The sequence below is a fragment of the Octopus sinensis genome, unplaced genomic scaffold (genome assembly GCF_006345805.1).
Source record: "Octopus sinensis unplaced genomic scaffold, ASM634580v1 Contig10522, whole genome shotgun sequence".
Classification (NCBI taxonomy): Eukaryota; Metazoa; Mollusca; class Cephalopoda; order Octopoda; family Octopodidae; genus Octopus; species Octopus sinensis.
In genome coordinates, this window is record NW_021832127.1 from 144,456 (window position 1) to 151,129 (window position 6,674).

The window sequence follows — 6,674 nt, forward strand, 5'->3', positions numbered from 1 at the left end:
CATGCGTGCCAGTGTCTCTCCTTCTGAGCAAAAAGCTTCAAATCATCGATGAATAGAAATGATTGGTAGAAAAGGTTAAGGACTTGTCTTCACCAGTATTGATTGACATACTCGGATATTTTAAAGATAAAATCCTGCTTAATGGATCCAAGACCAATACAAATAACTGTGGTGACAGTGAGTCACCTTGGAGTATACCACGATCAATATTAACTGTTCCAAGCAGCTCTTTTCCTAATCTTAACGACACTCTCCAGTTAGGAATTATTGACATCATAAATTTCGTTATCCATTTAGGTAGTCCTGAGTTTTCCAAAACTTCAAAAAGAAATTCGTGACTCACTGAGTCAAAAGCTTTCTTTACGTCGATCCATGCACATAATAATTTGTTTCCATAAACTTCATTAACGCGTCTATTTAGAAGCGCTAATTCCTTTGCTCCTTGGCAATGGCGTTTAGATCCCAACTGGAACTCCGTTATCAGATCGTAAGTATCAGCATATACAGCGATTTTTTCGTTCACACATTTTGTGACCAATTTATATAAGCACGGCATGCATGTAATTGGTCTAAGGTCCTTCGGATCAACAGAGTTTGCTTTCTTTGGGATTAAAAATGTAATTCCAGTGTAAAACCATCCTTGTGGTTGACTGACACCATTAATAATATTTCTGATCTCTTGGAAAAGAAATTTGTGAAGAGAGTCCAGCTTTTGATAAAGAAATTGTACACAGCATCACATCCCGGAGCCTTCCAATTAGGAAGGTACTCAATTAAGTTTGATATAAACTCGTCGCTAACGTCAGGTGCATTATCTTCCACTCCAGTTACTCTTTTGTTCACTCCAAGGCCCAAATCAGTTTTATCCCTTTTCTTCCAAACATCACCCCAAAACTTGAGACACTCAGACGAGTCAAAACCAGCAATTTGTTTGTTATCAGAATTGGGATTCAGCTTTCTGTAGAACATCTTCTGTTCAACTCGAAGTTTCTATTATCTATTCCATATTGCCTTCTTGAATCTGAAACTGATAACTTTTTGTTTAGAATTTTGATTTGATCATTTATTGTAGACGATTTCTCTCAAACTCCCCCCTTTTAGACTTCTTATAATTGTAGGAGCAGAGAATGTCTACTGCTTTCTTCTTCCTTTCTTCATCTTTAGTGGTGGACATAAAATGCTTTGATATTAACCGATCATTCTCCATCAAAGATTCAATTTTATTTTGGATTTTTTGTTTCCAATTCGACTTGAATGTCAATTTACTTGATATCTGTTGATATACACATTGTGCTGAGTATATCAAAGACGAAATATCCTCAATACTTGCAGGAATGTTATTCGACGTGTATTCAATTAGGGCTTTATTAATCATTTCAATCACACTTCATGATTTACATGCTGAGATTGAATCTTTCTTGTTTGCTTCCTTTCTTCGATTGGTATTGATTTATTTTGATTAATTTGAATTAATAATTCTTCAAAAATTTTGTTGTACAGTGTCAAATCAGGTAATTTTCTATTCATATTATGTCCAGTTTTGGTGATTTCATTATTTCCGCGGAAAGTAGTAGCAAGTTTTTTCAATTCGAATATCGATTTTTCTTACCAAATTTAGAATTAAAATAGCTGGCCATAAGTGGCCACCCTCCCCTAGGTACTCGCTTGAGACGATCTTTGACATAGTTCAAAAGAGATGACATCCACTCTCCTGGGTTGGACGAATCAATAGACTCACAAATAGCTTTTAAGGATAACAAAGTTGACGAGAGCTGCTGAGTTTCATTGTATTTGACAGGGGCATAAGACACAGCCATGAACAGACAAATCCACATTTTCTTGAGCGTCATTTACTTGGTATTCTGTGGATGCGTCCATGGAAATGACTTTTCCAGACTGAGAAAAACCAACCATCCTTACACCACTAAACAAAAAATATTTGTATTGTACTAATAGAATATAATAAAACTCTAATATTTTTCATTATAGTTGGATGTGCCAAAAAATACAATGCTTGTTATTCTTTTTAAACCACATTAGAACCACAAAATAATAACAGCATAAAAATTTTAAACATTCTGGATTAATTCTTCCAGCTTTTTAAAAGCAGAATCCGAGCTTGAAAGAAAAATATATCCAAATCTAAAAAATAAAAGCTACTGAAAGTCACCTTGATTTTAAAAATTCAGACAAGTTTCTACAAACGTCGTACTTTTCATAGAGTGATATCAAAATCTCGGCAGCTTTTTTGCGAACAGACAAATCTATGTCCACTAAAAAATTCCCCAATTGTTTAATCCCCCATTCAAAGACGTCACTACAAACTTTCTGATTACATAAGACACAAGATAAACAATACAATGAACTCTAAGAAAAATATAGAAAATAAGATTTTAACTTTTTTGATTTCCAGTGACCGAGATGAACAAATTCGACTTTCAAAATCTTCACTTGTAATATATCTAAAAAATTTAGACAGATTCATATACTGTAAAATAAATTTAGTGCTTTGAGGGGAAGAAAAGCAAAATAAATTTCCGATAAAATGTAAAAACAACGAACTAACGTAGTCATTTCTACTTTTTAACAATTTAGTAAATTCCCGTGAAATATCTATGAAATAGTGAAATTAATTATTTTAATAAATGGAGATTGAATAAATGGAATAATGGATAATAACTACACAGCAACTAAAACCTGATATTTTTGAAATATTTTTTAAAATCAAGGCGCAATTCCTTCCCGAAGAAGTTTTGGTTAAGACATTCAATATTGCTACAATATCAGCAAAAACCGGGTCGCAGACTATTCCAATTTGTCCCCACATTATATCGAAAATCTAAACATAAATAATTCTTAATTACATGTCCTTCGTTTAATGCAGCCTCTGTTGAAGCAACGAAAGCGTTGTCAAAATGACAAAGACCACACACCAAAGAGAAAGATATTGCTACGACGTCTTCCGAAAATTTTAAAGCTGAAATAACATTAAAAAGTGATGGAATAATATCGATATCTTGCGAGTAAATACTGGAATGAACATTTGAAAAAATACCGTATAATTGGCTGAATCTCGTTTTGGGGCAAATCTAGTGAAAATGGTACCATAAGAAGTTGTAAGAACCCCAAAATAATGCTTTCGCAAAGTTGGGAATTTCTAAAAAATATTTGATAAATACTAAACCTATCCACTATTATATGAAGCATTTGGACTGATGAAATGAGACTAAATGATTTGACAAATCCTACGGGTTTTTTAAATAAATTATAAGCTAGAAAGCATTTCTAAAATTTATATTACTTATGAAAAAAACCTTTGAAAATATAGTTAAAGTCAGTTCAACGATGTTTGCAAGACCCGATAGCGAAAAAAGGTACCGTAAAGAACCCGGAGCTGCATTATTCGAATTTTCGTCTTCCCAAGCAGCAAAAAAGTAAAAAACATTTGTCCAAATTAATTCAAGTAACTGAATCGATTTTGAATCCAGAAATTCTTCCTTTGTCTATTAATATGTAAATCTGGTCAAATGTACAGCAAAAATCAAAAGAAACAAAGTAACCCCATCACATGAACCACATTCGGAAAAAGGACGGCTGTGAATCTAAAAACCAGGTTTTTAAATATAAAAACCTCATTTACGTTCTTAAGAATGTCTTCAATTATTTCAATTGTGGTTTTATGGTTGTCTTCAATAATCCGCTGACATAAATAATTTGTGTAGAAAAACGAAATGCAAACAACTTTACAATTTAAATCAGTATTTTTGTGAAAAATGTTCAAAACAAATTTATAAAATGGACATTCTCTTAAAAAAGTAAAATAAAAAGAATACCTTCCTTCTCCAGCTTTTGATCTTTTGATAGGAAGAAGTACCAAAATCCGAATCAAAATTTCGGTTTCGCAATTCGTAAAACTTTTTTGAGCTTTTACTGTGATTTTAACAAAAAAATTAAAAAATTCGTAAGAATTGATCAAATTGCTGGAAAATTCTGAGCAAGATTCACAAAATGCACAGATTATCTATTATAATTTTCCATAATTTATGTTTTATCATAAATATTAATTATTCACCTGCAATGAATAGTATCGACAAGCTGGGACTTGTAAATCACGGAAGAGCGTTTGAATTGTAATACTGTTTTCTTCTTTTATGAGAAGCTTTGCAACATTTTCTGATAACTAAAATAATTAAATAAATTTTTATAAACTTTAATCTTTTCTAAAGATTGTCTGTACCAATTAACAGAGCCAAAAAACACAATGGAAAAAATTTCATAAATCAACATCTTTTGGTCTATGTCGGATTCTGTTGTAATATATAAAGAAAATATTTCTTTGCAGTTTTTATCACATATTATAGGGAAACGATAACACGATGACAACTCCTCAAGAGTAAGCTTATCGACAAGAAGAAAAAAGCTTTTAAGACTCTAATGACTCAATTTTAAAACATTATAAACTTTTAAAAAACTTGAAAAGCCTGCTGTTTTTAGACTTGGTGATTGAAAAATAAGTCTTCCGATTTTTAATATTGATTTCCCTAAAGAACAAATAGGCCTGATTTATATCATGCATCATTAAAAATACTTGAAAGTGCATTTATATGTCCTGAGAGAACACAAAGTATTCATAGTAGATACCGAACCATTGAGTAAGACAACGAATGTTTCCAATAAGTGAACCTAAATATAGGAAAAACTGTTTTTAAACATTCTCAGTCTTCAGACGGACCAATCCTTCTGCAAAATCAAAGTAGAGAAATGGTAAATTGAATTTTTCCAAAATAGTTTCAAAAATTTCATCATCACTTTAAAATAAGTTAAATTTGAATATTTTTCAAACATTAAGTGCGTGGAAACGTATGTAACGAAACGGATGATTCCGTTTAAGGTAGAAGATAACAAGTCGTGTTTTGGACAGCTTAGAATCTAATATTATTTAATATATTTATTTAACGACCTGATCAAATATTTGATGAGCACTATTTTTTAAAAAATTTATAAATTCATAATCTTGCATGAAATTTATCATATCTTCCTTTGACCTGAAAAGATGATCTATAATTTCGCCACACTTTGTAATTGTCATATTAGTCTATAAATAATATTAATATACACTACCACTCCAAATTTATGTTTGATGATTACAGGTGTAATTGTTTTATTGAAGACGGCGTCTACAATCCGAGATTTAACATCTTTTTGATTCAATTCCAACAAAATAAAATTAAAAAACAAACTCTCAAATTTGGATTTTTGAAACAAACCCTTGTATCTGATGTTGGGTGAGATTTATTTTTAATTTCTTCTGTCCTTTGAAGCATCAACGAATTGGTAAGAGGCTGTGTAAAGGGTGAAGGTCGATTTAAATCTTCGCTATGTACTAAAATAATTTACTCATAAATTCGAAACCAAAAACTAAATCTGAGATAAAACCATGTTCGAGAAGTTCCGGCCAACCCAATCTTTCATTAGGGTCTTTTACTAGCAAGCGCTGCAAAAAATCCCGAAAAATATCACTCATTCCTTGCGGCCAATTTATAGTCTCGTTTGATATCAGTTGCACCAATTGAAATATGCTGGTTGTATAAAACGGAGGCTGCCCACAAAAAAGCTCATACAGAATACACCCAAGAGCCCTTTAATTAAAAAAACATAAAAAACCATAAATCAGCTTTATGGTCGTAAGGCTTCTCCTCAACCAATTCAGGAGACATATAAAGCGGAGTTCCCTTAATGATAAATATCATATAAATACTTTAATGGAAGTTAAAACAAAATTTTTAACTCTCATAGATTTTGCAAAACCAAAGTCACAAAGCTTTGTGGTCCCTTTGTCGGATAAGAGAATATTTTGAGGTTTCATGTCTCGATGTAAGATAGAATTGGCATGCAGATGAAACAACGCCGAAACCATTTGAGCAGCTATTGGTCTGACCTGTGGTAGAATTGTGAATGTTATGAAACAAACTAAAGATTCGGGAAGACTTCCGTCGTCTTCGAGAACTTGGAATAGCTCACCAAATGCATATTCTGTCACCGCAACAATCTAATTTATTATAAAAGTAAAAGACCTCAGAATCAGTTTCAAAATTATCAAGTATTTGTATGACGTTTGGGTGCTGTAATTTTTGCATTATCTCGATTTCTCTTTTAATGTTCTGTAGTTCTTTGTTGGAACGGTTGAGTTTTGGAATGAATTTTATAGCGACAATCTTAAAAAATGAATTTAAGATTTAAAACTTTTCCAGAATGTTTTTTTAAACCTTTGTAAACTTTGCCAAATGATCCTTCGCCAATCAATTGTGAAGTGTGATAATTTTCCATTCAAACTGTGTTTTTAAAACGACTTTAAAATTGATTTAATAACAATTAAAATAAAATTCCATAGAAACAAACAATCTAATTAGAAAATTAATAATTTAGATAGAATGTGATTTTATTTAAATTTTTTTTCTATGTTCTGCATGTGGACTCGAACCGCTAAAGCAGCGGTTCTCAACCTTTTTTAGACTGGGGACCACTTTTGCACTATAAAATTTTGTGGGGACCACCTTAAATAAAATAAACATTTTTTGGTATTAGCGCACAATTTTTGGCCTCGTCAGGGCCAGGTTTAAACATGTTCAAATATTTATTATAAAAATAACATGAACATTATGAAAATAACAGAA

General features: G+C 31.7%; 1 long non-coding RNA gene across 1 annotated transcript; it reads right to left on the minus strand.

The window, feature by feature from the left end:
- Positions 1-4,259: 4,259 nt before the first annotated feature.
- On the minus strand, positions 4,260-4,683 carry LOC118761201. Its single transcript, XR_004997212.1, has 3 exons — positions 4,589-4,683; positions 4,462-4,558; positions 4,260-4,431 (listed from the first exon to the last, which is right to left on the minus strand). It is a non-coding gene; the product is annotated as an uncharacterized LOC118761201 (long non-coding RNA).
- Between the last annotated feature and the right edge of the window lie 1,991 nt (positions 4,684-6,674).